This window comes from Halictus rubicundus, chromosome 13, assembly GCF_050948215.1.
Source record: "Halictus rubicundus isolate RS-2024b chromosome 13, iyHalRubi1_principal, whole genome shotgun sequence".
Classification (NCBI taxonomy): domain Eukaryota; kingdom Metazoa; phylum Arthropoda; class Insecta; order Hymenoptera; family Halictidae; genus Halictus; species Halictus rubicundus.
The window spans coordinates 4,308,671-4,323,554 of NC_135161.1; the positions used below are offsets into that span (position 1 = coordinate 4,308,671).

The 14,884-nt window shown below is 41.8% G+C and overlaps 1 protein-coding gene across 5 annotated transcripts in view; it reads left to right on the plus strand.

Annotated features, from left to right (window-relative positions):
• Positions 1 to 1,332: 1,332 nt before the first annotated feature.
• Positions 1,333 to 14,884, plus strand: part of Fak (protein tyrosine kinase 2 Fak) — a 95,728-nt gene continuing 82,176 nt past the window's right edge. For 2 of the 5 annotated variants that reach the window (XM_076799674.1, XM_076799676.1), the window contains exon 1: positions 1,333 to 1,698. The gene's annotated coding sequence lies outside the window, so the exon portion shown is untranslated. Of the gene's footprint in view, positions 1,699 to 14,510; positions 14,635 to 14,884 lie in introns of those variants that run through there. The other 3 variants (XM_076799671.1, XM_076799675.1, XM_076799673.1) reach the window with 2 other exon arrangements.

Sequence of the window (14,884 nt, forward strand, 5' to 3'; positions counted from 1 at the left end):
AAATGTCTATTTCAATAAAAATTTGCCTATCTTTGCTCCTACAATTATATGATTTTATATTATATTAATTCATCCACGTGATTCTCTCTCAAACTCTATACTATTCGGAATAGTACTGTTATGCCGCAGGAAGGGGTAGATGAAGAGTATCCTCGAATAAACTCCAAACTCTTCCAGCACAACTTAGGTTTATTTGGGAATAGGTCGCCAAGCAAGAATACAAGCGATTTTGTACACGACGAATAACTTTGTAACAGACGAGTCGACTGACGGGCTACTTGTAACTTCTTCTCTGTCTGTCTCTGTCCGCGCCCTTTCGTAGGGCCTTACATAAGAGTACAACTATGGAAGTTTGGTGGGGATGGATGACACTAGCCCTTAGAGATAGGGAATGACGTGGAGGTCGGAGTTTTCGCAGGGTTGGACTTTAATATGAAATCTCTGTACCGGTGAGTAATTTGCCTTAGTCTAGTAGATGAGAAAGCCCGTGAGTTCTGACTCATCTATTTGTCTGACTTATCTATAGAGAATAGATAAGTCTGGTAGTCTCGCATAACAGTACGTTAAATAAACGCTACTCTGGTTTTCAACATATTTCTGTTCCCACAGATCGATTCTTCGAACAATTATCTATAAAAAAAGTGTAAGGAAATAATGCTTGTTCATGAAATATTTTTAAATTACAAATTAAGGTATCTCATATGGAAGTAGAAATTGATTTCCCTAAAATTATGCTTTAATAATTTCTTACGTAAAATATTTTTACGAATTTTTCGTCCTTGATATTAGTTTTACTTTTAATATTTTAAATCTTAAAAAGCAACACTAAAAGAAATATCTGTTTAATTTGAATACCTTTGTCGGAGAATGTAACATTTGATAATCGATATGGTTCCGTGATGATTCACCTTCTCACCGACGAGAATTTCCTTCGTGGTCTTCTGTACCGACGAGATACCGTCGTTGGCCTTCTGTTTCTTACTCCAGGCAAAATCTATTCTAGAGGGCGGTAGAAAGCACCGCATTTTTCGAGCGACACATTCTCCCGTAAGGCTGGCAGTCTTTATATATATCTCGTCGGTGGTTGGGGCCGTTACCGACCGCTCCCAGTACCCACCTGGGACCCACTTTGAGACTCGCAGTTTAACACGGGGGCTGGCAGTCTTTATGTATATCTCGTCGGTGATATGGTAATTGGTCTACTCCTATACCTCGTCCGCGGTTCCACTGTTTTCTCATGTGAAAAATTACAGGAAGGGATTCGGCGTATGATCGCTAGAGGACGGTAGAATCGACGGTAAACGGTGATGGCACCGCGAGATGGCGGCGACGTGCGCCGATATTGACAGGTGCTAAGAGAGCATGGCGGCCAGTGTTTACGACAACTGATCGCGACCGATCGAATCCGCGGATGATCTGGGTGTTTCTCGTGTTGTTTACGCGGCGCGGCGTTTGTTTCGGAACGGTGCTCGGTGGTTCCCGTTGCCCCGCGAGTCCTCCGCCGACCCGTTTCGCGAAGGTATCGTAACGAACGGCAGCCCGTGCGCGATCGATCCCGGTCACTGGGATAAACCTAAACGTGTGTGCTCCGCGCGATCACCAGAGAGTCTTGGATCAGAGGTGGTCGGTTTGTCGGTGACACGGGAGAGTGTTCGCGGAGAGGATCCCTGGGATACCACGCCGCTCTTGGTCTTAATCGTAAGTACCCGAGATCATCCCTCGTTCTAGAAAGCTAACAATAAGAGCGAAACGATCGATGGGCCCGAGACGAAGGGGGCGGTCTCCTTTATCGAAGAGAGAGATAGAGATGGAGAGAGAGAGAACTTCTGCTGAGAATTTGATAAGCGGCTGGACAGCAGAGGCCATCTTTGAGCCTCCCTGTGTGTGCGCTGTTCACGCCGGCGAAACAGGATCGCGATTACACGAGTCCGCGAGTCGTGTTACATAAAACGCTCCTATTCCGTCCCCATTCTGTTCCATCCTGTCGCGTTGCGTCGAGTCTCGTCGCAACGGACGACACACGCACGCTACACAATGCACGCCTTAGATAATCGTTACGCGAGAGGAAGAACTTCCTTCTTGTTGTCGCGTGTTGCTCGGTGGACACTTTTTACGCAACTCGCGTGTTCGAGCCGTTCGTCCACGCCGAATATCCAAAGGTATCCTTTCGGAAAAACGGTACATTCCGTTATCTTCGATGGCAATTGCCAGCGAACGTCCGTCCGCTTCCGGCTATCCTTGGATCGTTCGGCTTTCCGTTGCGCAGTCTATGTATATCTTATTTCGATGGAAACCGATTTGAAATATTGCCCGTGTATCCTCGATCGATGACACCGGCGTCACGAACGGTTTATTTCGCACGCGTCGCGCGTCGGCTTTTTTTTTCATGACAGTTCGAGCCGTCAATAGGACTTTCACCGACGGCGTGTGTGTCACCGTTACAGAGGCTAGTCAGGTGTAAATTGATCCGATGATCTGACGGTGCAAATATTTGTGTCGGTCAGCTATGAGGATCGTTCGATTCGAATAAATCGCGGCGATCGAGAATCTCCGTCGCTTCGAGAACGAAACAATTGTAGATCGTACAGTGCTTATCTGCGTTCGCGCTCGCACCCGCACGAATTCGAAAACGCGTCGGTGTCGCATGCCGGTTGCCGCTTGCGATCGAGAATCGTCGGTCGGCCCTAGCGGCTCGTTTTTCGAACAAAAAGAATTCACCGTTGTCCCATTTAGGAGCGGATAACCAAAACCCTTTTCTGTTTTTCGAAACGTACGTACGTTGCGCGCTAGACGTCGCCTGCCCGTTACGTAACCCGCCAAAATGTCAAGGGAAAATCGGCGAGGCGCGAATTAAATTAAAACGTTGCCTCGAACGAGTGCGATCACGATAACCATGCCAATGAGAGCGAGACTTCGTCGTAATTAACCCTCGGACGACGACGAATCGTTTGCGGTCGACTGGATACGCGGCCGTATATACGCACGTATAGCGTACAATGTACGTACAGGAATAGTTAAACCTTCCCGGGATAGAACTGAGTTAAACTTCACCTTGGCAACCCAGAAATTTTTAACTTTTTCTTATATAATCCTATGGATCATGACGTGAAAGTTCCAAATATCGAAGTTTCAATGCGAGGAATTCACCGGTTCAAAAGTTGTGCGTGTTTGAAGTTGAGATATTTTAAGCATTTTTGACAGGTCAAATCGAGAAAACTCTTAAAGACTCGAAAGTCCAATGATTTTTCGACGGGAACGAGCCAACGAGCCTATTTAAAAACGATCTAACGCACAGGTCGACGGGCACGCCGTTTCCCCGCTTGTTTACCTCATCTTTTTGTTATCTTATCGTCATCTCTGGCGCGAACGGCCATGCCGGTGGCAGTGTTCTTATACGGATGCGTCGAGACCGCCGGCATTCGATAATAATCTTTGTAATTACGACGCGAAGAGAAACCTCGGAATGAACGCTGGAACAGTAAATTTTCAAAGCGTCAATCGGTCGGCGTATTTTTCTGTTTTTCCGTTATCTTTTTTTTTTTTTGCGCGCGCGTCACTCTGCCGGCAAAAAGTTGCCTCAATTGCTCGGACAATTACATGATTGCGTCTACAGGTGATTAATCGAAAGAGCAAAGGTCGGAGCAGTTGATTTCTCAAAATCAGATAATATGAAGCATCGAAGCGGCCGCGTCTCGTAAGGTCACCCGGTATGCGTCGTTCGGCGGCAGAGAATAGGTATTTCTCGTCGCGGTCCGATAGTCGATCATGTGACGCGGGCAAATGGACGATGCATCGAATCGGTTGCAGGCTGCCGGCACGGCGCGGTGCAGCATGCTGCAGCGGAACACGGTGCACGCGTAATACTGCAATTACGAGAGATTACGCGAGCACGATGGAACGAATCTCGATCGTTTCGCTCGGCTGCCGTGTCGAGAGTAGGGCTGTTACTTTGCTTCGAAGGTCGAAGATTTCGAAGCTTCGAATATCGAAGCTTCGATTGCAGAAAATTCGAAGGTGATGAAAATCGAAGGATCGAAGGTTCGAAGCTTCGAACCTTCGATCCTTCGAAACTTCGAAACTTCGAACCTTCGATTCGTTTCCAGTTAACGGATAAAAGGAATAAATTTTCATAATTTGTTTCTATATTCACCATCTGAATTATTTCAATAATTTATTGTTAAGATAATATATTTATTATTTGAATTATCATTTCGATAGTTCACTGATAAAATAATTGTTTAAATAAATAAATTTTTACAATTTGCTTCTGTATTCATTATTTGAATTGTTATTTCAATTATTTATTGTTAAAATAACTTATTAAATAAATAAATTTTCACAATATGTTTCTATATTCATTATTTGAATTATTTCAATAATTTATTGTTCAAATAACTGTTTAGACAATGTACACGTATTTACATAATTAATATAGGAATACATTTCTATAGAGTATAAAAATTTATAATCTACGGAAATTTTTATAATCTATAGAAATGTGTTTCTATATTCATTATGTAAATACTTGTACATTCTTTAAATAATTATTTTAACAATGAAATATTGAAATAATTTACATAATGTATGTAGAAACAAAATTTGAAAATTTATTCATGTAAACCATTACTTTAACAATAAATAATTGAAATAACAATTCAAATAATGAATATAGAAAGAAATTGTAACGATTGATTTATTTAAACAATTATTTCATCAGTGAACTATCGAAATGATAATTCAAATAATAAATATATTATCTTAACAATAAATTATTGAAATAATTCAGATGGTGAATATAGAAACAAATTATGAAAATTTATTCCTTTTATCCGTTAACTGGAAACGAATGGAAGGTTCGAAGTTTCGAAGTGTCGAACCTTCGATTTTCATCACCTTCGAAGGTCCCTTCGTTCCTTCGAAGCTTCGAAGTGTCGAAGCTTCGGAAAAGTAACAGCCCTAGTCGAGAGGCGTACCGAGCACTCGAAATATGTTTTCTGATTTCGGGATGAGGTGGCAAAAACCAATTTATAAATTTTTGATTTTTATTTAAAAAGAAATTATTTGTGTACTGCCTAATAGTGAGTGCATAATGTACCAAAGTCCGATTTTTTAAGAGACATTTTTTACAGAGATATACGTATGGTAAATAACCATTTATGCTCTCCTTGGAATTCATCAGTTTTTAGTGCAACAGTTATGCAATTATTCCGTATATATTTGAATGCTTAGAGGTCTACAAGTTATATAGGTTATTAGAAATAGCAAGCTGTTAACCGGCAAAAATAATTTCTCAAAAAAGTTGTTTAACGTTAAGTAATATGGACTAACCGCAAGCCTCTTTGCGTTGCACTCATTTTTTATTTATCTTCGGTCTAGCACTAGTCGTTTTGGCACGGTGTAATATTGATCTAACTTTGTGTAAAAAATCTCGAGACCCTTCGAGACCTCTTGGCCGCAATTTAAGTTTAAATATCAACTTTTAGAATTTCCAAGAATGAATCGTATGAAAGTTACGGTGTATTGGATGCTTTGGGTGAATTTGTTTAGGAATATTTCTGAATACGAAAATTGCTGGTCTTTTTACGTACAATAAGATCCCATAATCAAAAATATAGGTTTCCATTTGAAAAAACAAAGTTGACCTGCGAATGACATTGAAAATGCCATCAAAATCAAAAGCCAATACTGCCCCCTCTTTCCCTCTCGAAATCCTTGGACACGTGTTTTACACTTTTTTAATATCTTTCATACTTTTCGAGATATTCGGCTGGAAAGTTTGCAAATGAACACTCCGTATAATGATTATTTTAATTTATATTAATGAGTGTTTCTACTTTATGATACTAATTTTTATTTTTACTTACATTAACAGGTAAGGTAAAAAATAAATGAAATTTGTATTACTGTCCGGATACCGAGACATGGCCAGCCACTGGGACGTTTACCCGACACTGACGAATTTGACTCTCGAGAGTAGCTCGCGACAGTTTTACTCCCAAATTGGACACCGGCATTTAGAAATGATTTCTGGGCCACCGCGAGCGATGAGAAAACGCGGAGCCGTTTCTGCCCGGTTTCGGTGCTGGGTCTCGCGCAGGAAGTCGATTATAAATTCCTGCGTGCATTTATCGAATTAATTATACATCGTGGGTCGGCTCGAAATGATCTATTGTGCTTGAATGGTCGTGTCACACGCTCTCCAGCGTTGCGCGTAAGTCGAGGGAATCGACCCTCGGACCGGATCTCGAATCCTCCTCCTTCGTCTCCTGCTGGTTTTTCTTTTCCCCGCGGGGAGGGGGGTAATATGGAATTAAAAGGGTGGCAGGTCTTGCGTGTCACCTATTCTGCCCCCCTAAACGAACCTGAAACGCTCGGCTGGCTCGACTGGCTGTGCTCGCGCATTCAACTCGGGCACAACAGATAAATTTCTCGGTTAGAGCGGCGCATTGTGCGCCAATAAAATTCCTTTGTCCGGCCTCTCGAGGGAAAGACGCCGCGCGTGTAACGCGAACGTTCGTCGCGAACACCGCCGCGCTGCCATCATCATTGGGACAAGGATTTTCGTCTCTGCGGTTACTCTAGCACCGAGAGCAAGGGGCGTCGAGCCGTAAAGAAAGCAAAAATTCCGCGCGAGGATGCGATGCGCGGTTCGTGAAATTTTCCGTGCGCGAATATCGCGCATCGATCCCTCTGTCGCGTGGTTTTCCGCTTCGCGTCATGACGCGTCGCCGTCACCGTCGACGGCACACGTTTCCACAAAAACTTGCGGTCACGGTGAATCGAATTTTTCTTCCCGATCCTTGCGATTATCGCTTCCCCACGACGCAGCAAGCTACGAAAACGCGACAGACAACGAGGATAGCGAAGGCTAAACTCCCGACGCCGAGTACTCGTCGTCGGTTCCTCGCGATCAACTCGCTTCGCGTTTCTCTTATCGGCGCGATGCGGTGCGGTGGACGGAGTTACGAAGGAGCCTCGCGCAAACTGGAAGCACGGGACTCTACGCCTACGCGGGGACCGGTTCTCGTTCGCTTCCGGTCACGCGATCCTCGGCCCTAATTAATCGACGTCGCTGTGGGACCCTCCGGAGGATCGTTTCGTGTCCTGGCTTCCGTCGTTGTCAACGTTTCGGTCGTTTCTGATGTTCGAAACGGCCGCTGGATAAGAAGCTCCGTGCCGCTCGCTCTATTCCGGTGAAACCGGAAGCCTCCCCGTGGCTGTGCGGCTGCAATTGTCGCGGGCCACTGTGTTTGTTCTTGCCGATACTCGGTTATCTTATCCGCTAGTCCTTTGCCTTCACTACCGAGCGAGATAACGCGCCGAAAGAAGGGTTGTTTGAACTCCAAACAACCAAACGAGAAGAGTCCGACGACCAAAAAAGTTTCTCTCTCGAGGAGCCCGTTGTTTACACGTTTCGTGAAACCCGCCACGAGCGCTACCAGTAATTTTATCATCGTACGGAATATCTTCGGGCGAGATCTATCGTCAACGATAAGAACGCGTCGAGCGGCAAGCGGTGAGCGTTTAAGCGTTCTTTCCCGATGGAGCGGCGGACGCGGTACGAGCTTCCGGTGGAAATAATTTGCCGGTGGAGCAATCCGCGAGTTCCTCGACCGGATTACCGAGATGATATCAGCGATTTTACCACGGTAATTAACGCCGCTTCCCGATAGACGCTCGTTCGCTCGTTGGCTCGTTGACTCGTTGGCTGGCGCAAGGATCCGCGGCCGAGTTTCTACTTTCGGCCGTGTTCGCGAGATAGTCCCGACCGATTAATTACCGGCCGGTCGTTAATCGACGCTACGCTCGTTTCCACGGTCTACCCACCGATACGCTAATCATTCTCGAGCGTTGCTGTTCCACTCTGATTTCCTCCTATTCTTTGGAACCAGAAAGGTTTTGGCCACGGACTATAACTGTTATAACCAAAAAGAAAAGAAGTCATGGAATAACAAGTGTTTCATCGACTAAAATCGTATTGGTTACAAATATAGATTACAAGTAACCGAACAATTTTTCTCTGGTTGGTAAATGTTATCGTTGACAAAAATTCATTTCGATCACGTACAACAGTTATCAATGAGAGAAATTTATTTCGGTCGCTAATAACAGTTATCGTTGAGATAAGCTTATTTCGGTCGCTCATAACAGTTATCGATAAGAAAAATTTATTTCGATCTCTCATAACAGTTATCCATGAGATAAATTTATTTCGATCGCTCATAACAGTTGTCGATAAGGGAAATTTATTTCGATCTCTCATAACAGTTATCGATAAGGGAAATTTATTTCGATCTCTCATAACAGTTATCCATGAGATAAATTTATTTCGATCGCTCATAACAGTTGTCGATGAGAGAAATTTATTTCGGTCGTTCGTAACAGTTATCGTTGAGTGAGTTTATTTCGATTACTCATAACAGTTATCGTTGAGAGAGTTTATTTCGGTCGCTCATAACAGTTGTCGATGGGAGAAATTTATTTCGATCGTTCGTAACAGTTATCGTTGAGTGAGTTTATTTCGATCACTCATAACAGTTATCGTTGAGAGAATTTATTTCGGTCGCTCATAACAGTTGTCGATGGGAGAAATTTATTTCGATCGTTCATAACAGTTGTCGATAAGGGAAATTTATTTCGATCTCTCATAACAGTTATCCATGAGATAAATTTATTTCGATCGCTCATAACAGTTGTCGATGAGAGAAATTTATTTCGATCGTTCGTAACAGTTATCGTTGAGTGAGTTTGTTACGATCACTCATAACAGTTATCGTTGAGAGAGTTTATTTCGGTCGCTCATAACAGTTGTCGATGGGAGAAATTTATTTCGATCGTTCATAATAGTTATCGATCTCTCATAACAGTTATCCATGAGATAAATTTATTTCGATCGCTCATAACAGTTATGGATGAAGGAAGTTTGTAATAGTTATTATTAAATAGTACAACTTTCAAATGGTAGACAATCAATTATTTAATAAATTATTTAGTCATAAATGTAATTGCTGCAATATAAATTTAATGTGACAAACATGAGCTTATCCAAATTTTCTCCTGACAAATTACACCACGAATCATCTAACGTTAATTTTAGGGTAGAAAAGGTTCGTTCAACACTAACTTGAGTTGCGGGCACAGCGTGATTTATGCACGCTCGTTTTGATAAATACGGGAGTCTATATTTCTGATTTTCCCAGTTGAACAAATTTTGAAAAATTTTTTTCAGATTTTGTGTTGTTCTTATTGTCTGTTGATTCGTCTTGTTGTACGAAACCTCCTCAATGAATTTCACAGGGTGGCTCCATCCGAAAAGGAGTAGACAACTCAGTAATTAAATAAGCAATTAAAATGAATTTTCTCTTCAATAATTATTATGAACAAGTGAAACGAAATTCGTTCATCGATAACTGTTATGAGACTACGGATTTTATGCATTTATGACAAAAATGGGTAAACACAATTTAAAGCAGTTGACACATTAAAAATATTTAAGGATATCAGCGTATTGGTTTCAACTTAATAAAATAATTAAAAGAAGAAATAATATTTTATTTTTCTCCTGCGTTTTGCAATCGATGCAAACATTTTTTATTTTGCATAAAGATCCGCAGTCTAGTTATGAGTGATCGAAATGAACTTCTCTCATCGATAACAGTTATCGAGGAGGATCCAATTTTTTGGACACTAATAACTGTTATTTGTATAAGCTTGTCAAGAACATCAATTCTAAGTTATTTCGCGAACCGAAAATTTTCGAATTAATTCCACCTAGAGTGAATTCTCGATACGAGTCAACAACGCGGGTCTTGCCAGCGTCATGTATCGTCCAGGAGACATACTCGAGCCGTGTTATATTTACACTCCTCGGCGTGCGAGGCCTCTCGAGCTTGACGGCCCCTCGCGGGGTATACCCAGCGGTAGTGGGGATAATTCCGTGACGTTTATCATCGACGCCTTGGCGACAAATATAGAGAAATCACTGTATCTTGAGGAAATAGACCAGTGTGCGACGCGTCGATTTCAAACAGCAGACGGATGAACACGCGCAATCGAATACATAGCCAGAAATGGATTCGAAGGTTCCCGCACCCTATTCTCGAAGAAACCACCCTCGGGCGTAACAGAACTGCCGAAGAGACGGCGAGAGACTCTGCTCGGTTGGACCCGACCCGACCCGACCCGATCCACCGAGAAATTGACTCGCGTTCGTGAGTACATATTGAACTTGCTTCCATCCCTCCCCTCCCCTCGGTTGTCACACCACCACTGGGAAAACGTGGGTGGCTGGTTTACACGCGGTGAGTCAACGCCAGCGTTGCGTCGCCGGTATTGTGCCAGATCCCCGAGAAATCGGACCCCGTTCCTCGTTCCACGAGAAATGAAAAATTCCCGACTGACTAATTAGCCGAACTGAATCACGATAAACTAACGGAGCCTCTCGAGTCGATTTCGTTGCGCCGCAGCGATGGCCCGGATTCCAGGCTGAATCATAATAAATTTCAATTGGTTCGTTTCGTCGTTCTCCTTTCTCGTTCGGACGAAACACCGCGTCGCGCGGGACTAGACTCGTTAACTAGACAACGTCGAAGGATTCAGCGGTGTGGTCGTCAACGGAAAGGGAGAGGCAGATAATTTCGCCTCGGGGAGTAATCGAGAGCGGAGCAGAGTGGTCCCCCACCCCCGTAGGCCACACCTGACCTAGACAGCGCGTTAAACTTGATAAATTTTCGATTTTTATAATTAGAAAAATTATTTTTGTATAGCCTAATAGTGAGTGCATAATGTGCCAAAGTCCGATTTTTTGAAACAAATTTTTTTACGGAGATATACGCATGGTAAATAACCTTTTCTCCTCTCCTCGGAATTCATCAGTTTTCAGTGCGATAGTTATGTAATTATTCCGCATATAATTGAATAGCCTAAACTATTAACTGGTAAAAAGAATTTTCAAAAGAAGTTGTTTAACATTAAGTAATACGGAGTAACCTGAAGCCTCTTTGCGTTACGCTCATTTTTTATTTATGGAGGAATAGAAAAAATCCTTTGAAAAGCTTCGATCTGGAACTAATCGTTTTGGCAAGGTGTAATATTGATCTAACTTTGTGTAAAAAATCGTGAGACCCAAACGTACAGTGGAGTCACAGTAATATTCGGACACTTGTAAAAGGGTGATCACTTTTTTAATATTGGACCATACGACTTACAATTTTATTTTCTTGAGAACAATTAGTTTACTACATGACGTGAAAAAGAAATTTTGAGAAAATTGCAATTGGTCGAAATTACAAAGAAAATACTAAAAATTGTTGTTTATAATTTAAAAAAATTTTTAAAATACGTTTTGTAGATTTGTATCAATGATACATATCCCCAATATTTCATCAAAATCGATCAACGGTGCAATAAGCTACAAACGTTTAAAGATGGTGAAAATTACAGTTTTTCACGATTTTCACCCTGTAATAAATGTAAAGATTCCTACATCTTTCAATGCGTGCAGCTTTTTTCCACACCAACCGATTTTTATGAAATTTTCAGACTATGTATAATTCACACAAGTCTATAAAATGTATTTTTAAAATTTTCAATATAGGCCCACTTAACAAAGTTGTAAACAACAACTTTTAGTATGTTCTTGATGATGTTAAATTATTACTGGACAAGGAAGACACAACTATTTACAAATTATTAATTTCGTTTTAAATTTGTTACTTCTTAAAAATAAATTTTTTTTTATAAAAATTTCCTACCTATGAGCCGTTTATTTTGCAAGTGGCCTAAGTCCATTTGTCAATTATTTTTTGTTGCTCGTAATTACGTGTGCAACTTCAAGTTAGCTGTCATAAACAACATTTGCGGTTAAGTATATTCAGAGTATATACGATAATTTTGGACACATACGTTTTCGCAGTTAGTTCAATAATTAAAACCATCACTTTGAAAGTGGCCTAAGTCCAATCCACCATTGATAATGCCCGAAGGACAAGGAACGGAAAGGTAATAACTTTGTTCTAAATGAAATGAAACAAGAGGATTTCATATCAACAAAATCTTTGGAGTGCGCAATTTTTAAAGGGTAAAGAATTCTAACGGAGAAACAATAAATTGGTTAAAAATATGCTGGATGCGTTTCATGAGAGATGAACCATATAAAATTTTCTATAAGATATCAATGGATAAGAATGCAAAGTTGATAATCCTGGATTTATTACCACGTCGGGGTAGACCAAGAAATACAAGAACATGATGGACTTACTACGATACATACCACCGGAGCACCATGACTTCTTCAAATCCCTCCCGCATGCACAAAATGTAGATGAGCAATAAATTGTTATGTAATTTATGCAGTTAGAAAATGTCCTGAATTGCATAAATGGAGTTTTTGAAGTGTTGTAAAGATATATAAAGTTAATTGAGTATTGTTTTTTCAATTTGAAGCATTTTAAACTATGTCGAATGGACTTGGGCTCTTTCAAATTTTATAACGAATCTGGTCGCTTCACTGGCCACTTCTGGTCGTTTCACTTTGAAAGTGGCTTAACTCCATTTTTGGTCAGAAAACACATATTATTCACTTAATGATTGCTATTATTTTAACAGGAACTGTAAAATTAACTCTTTTAGATACACTTGAGCAGTATGACACATTGATATCCCATACGTATATTTTTAATTTTATTGAAACACAAACCCTCATATATCAGGGGGAGCCATAAGTAATCATTTATTTTGAAATCTAAAACAAACTTTGTAGTAAATTCAGGTTTTTATTTCTTAATTTATTACACAATCTCCAACATTATCAAGGACAGTTTGCCATGTTTCTTGCAAATTTTCAATTCCCCTATTATAGAAATCCGGGGTTCGTGAAGCAAAATATGACTCAAGCTGCCTCCTTACATCTGATACAGGAGTGAATGTTTTATTTCTTAAATAATGTTCCAGAGATCTGAAAAGATGATAGTCAGAGGGAGCAATATCCGGTGAGTACGGGGGTGCAGTAAAACTTCCCACTGCAATTCTTTGATTTTTTCCTGAGTGAGTTTCGCTGTATGGGGCCGGCCTTTGTCAATTTGCAGTATTACACCTTTTCGGTGGACTAAAGCTGCCCTATTTTTCAATAGTTCTGAATACAGCGGTTGTAATTGCTGACAATACAACTGAGCAGTAACTGTTTCTCCAGGTTTCAACAACCCAAAGTGAATTATGCCACGACAGTCCCACCAAATGCACAGTAACACCTTTCTAAGTGATGAGCTAGGTTTAGGGGTTGATATTGCGGTTTGATTTGCGGAAAGCCATTGCTTCGAACGCTTTATGTTATCATAAAGAATCCATTTTTCATCTCAGGTAACGATTCTGCTAAGAAATGGATCTCTACGAAATCTGGATAGCAATGAAGTGTCAAATAATTGATGCGGTACCCATATTCCTTTCCCATTTCGTGTAGGTGCGTTTTTATAGTTGATCATGTGGACCCAAGGCTTCTCGATAATTCTTGTATACTTAATTTTGGATCAGCTTCCACTAGAGATTTTAGTGTGTCATTATCAAATTCAACTGGTCGTCCACTTCGAGGCCTATGAGAGAGATCATAATCACCAGCTGCAAATTTTCTGAACCAACGTGGACACTTGTTGACCTTCAATAAATCTCTATAAACATCGCAAATTTTCTTTGTTGTTACCGTTGCATTAAATCCCGCATGAAAATGAAAAAGTATACAATGACGAATATGATCCTCGGAAGGTACGGACGCCGCCATTTTATTACAGGGTTGTAAAGAGATTATACTTTTTAGAATATTTTGAACACAGGCTGCTTTACCGAAAACTGTAAAAGAATACGTGTTTCCTCGTCAACGATCGGTACAGAACTAAAGGCAAAACAAATTCTTTGCAAATAATTGATTACTTATGGGTACTCCTAATATAAGTGGACTCGGGCGACGTTCAAAATAAACGGCTCATGCATATACATTAATAACCAAATTTAGAGAAGTGCCCAAAAACAGGCCATTTGTCCGCACTGTGCGGCGAGACAAGGCAAGACAAGGCGTGACAAGGAAGGAAGGAAGGAAGGAAGGGGTAGAGCCTCGCTCGAGCGAGAAGTGCGTGCGCGAGGGACACACGGTATACAAACCGCCGCGCCACACGTCTCACAGCGCACAGCACACGGTAGTATTAGCTTGTAGCTTGTAGCTTCTCATAGAGAAGAGACAGTCGTTGGCTCGCCGCAAAGCTGTTCGCGTCGCCGGAGAACCGAAAGAAAACGGGGTCCCACACCCTCTGTCTTCGCGTTCGCTGCTTCTCCTTCCTCCGCGATATCGTGTTCGACGTTCGCGTTAAATGCCACTTATCCCGACCGATTATCAGTGACGCCGTGACATCGATCTGATTCGCAACGTTGCTGGAGCGCGCGTGCGACGCGAACCGATGCGATAACAATAATAATAATAATACTAATAATCAGACTACAACTTTTTGAGCGATTTTTCTCTCGCGCACGGAGATCCGACGTGGACGGACACAAGTGATCTCGTTTTGTTGGTGAAGTGTGTTCCTGCGACAAAAATCGAAAGTTCGCTCGATAGGAAATTGGCTTCGGCCTTGCCGGTCGAGAACAGAGGTGAGCTGGAAGATCGAATCCCGCGAGAAGAGCGAGACGAACGGGAATAGTTGGATGAGCGAGGCGGCGGCGGGACATATGGGGGCCCATTGAAAAGGAACGCGCTTCTAGCCGAGTAGAGGCCACAGGCCAGGGGTTCAACCGGCGATGGGTGCAACCGGCTTCCACGAGTCGCTCCGAAAATAATCGTCGTATTTTTACCGTCTCTTTATGCCCACTTGGTCTCTGTGCTCGCCGGAGGCCGCGCAAA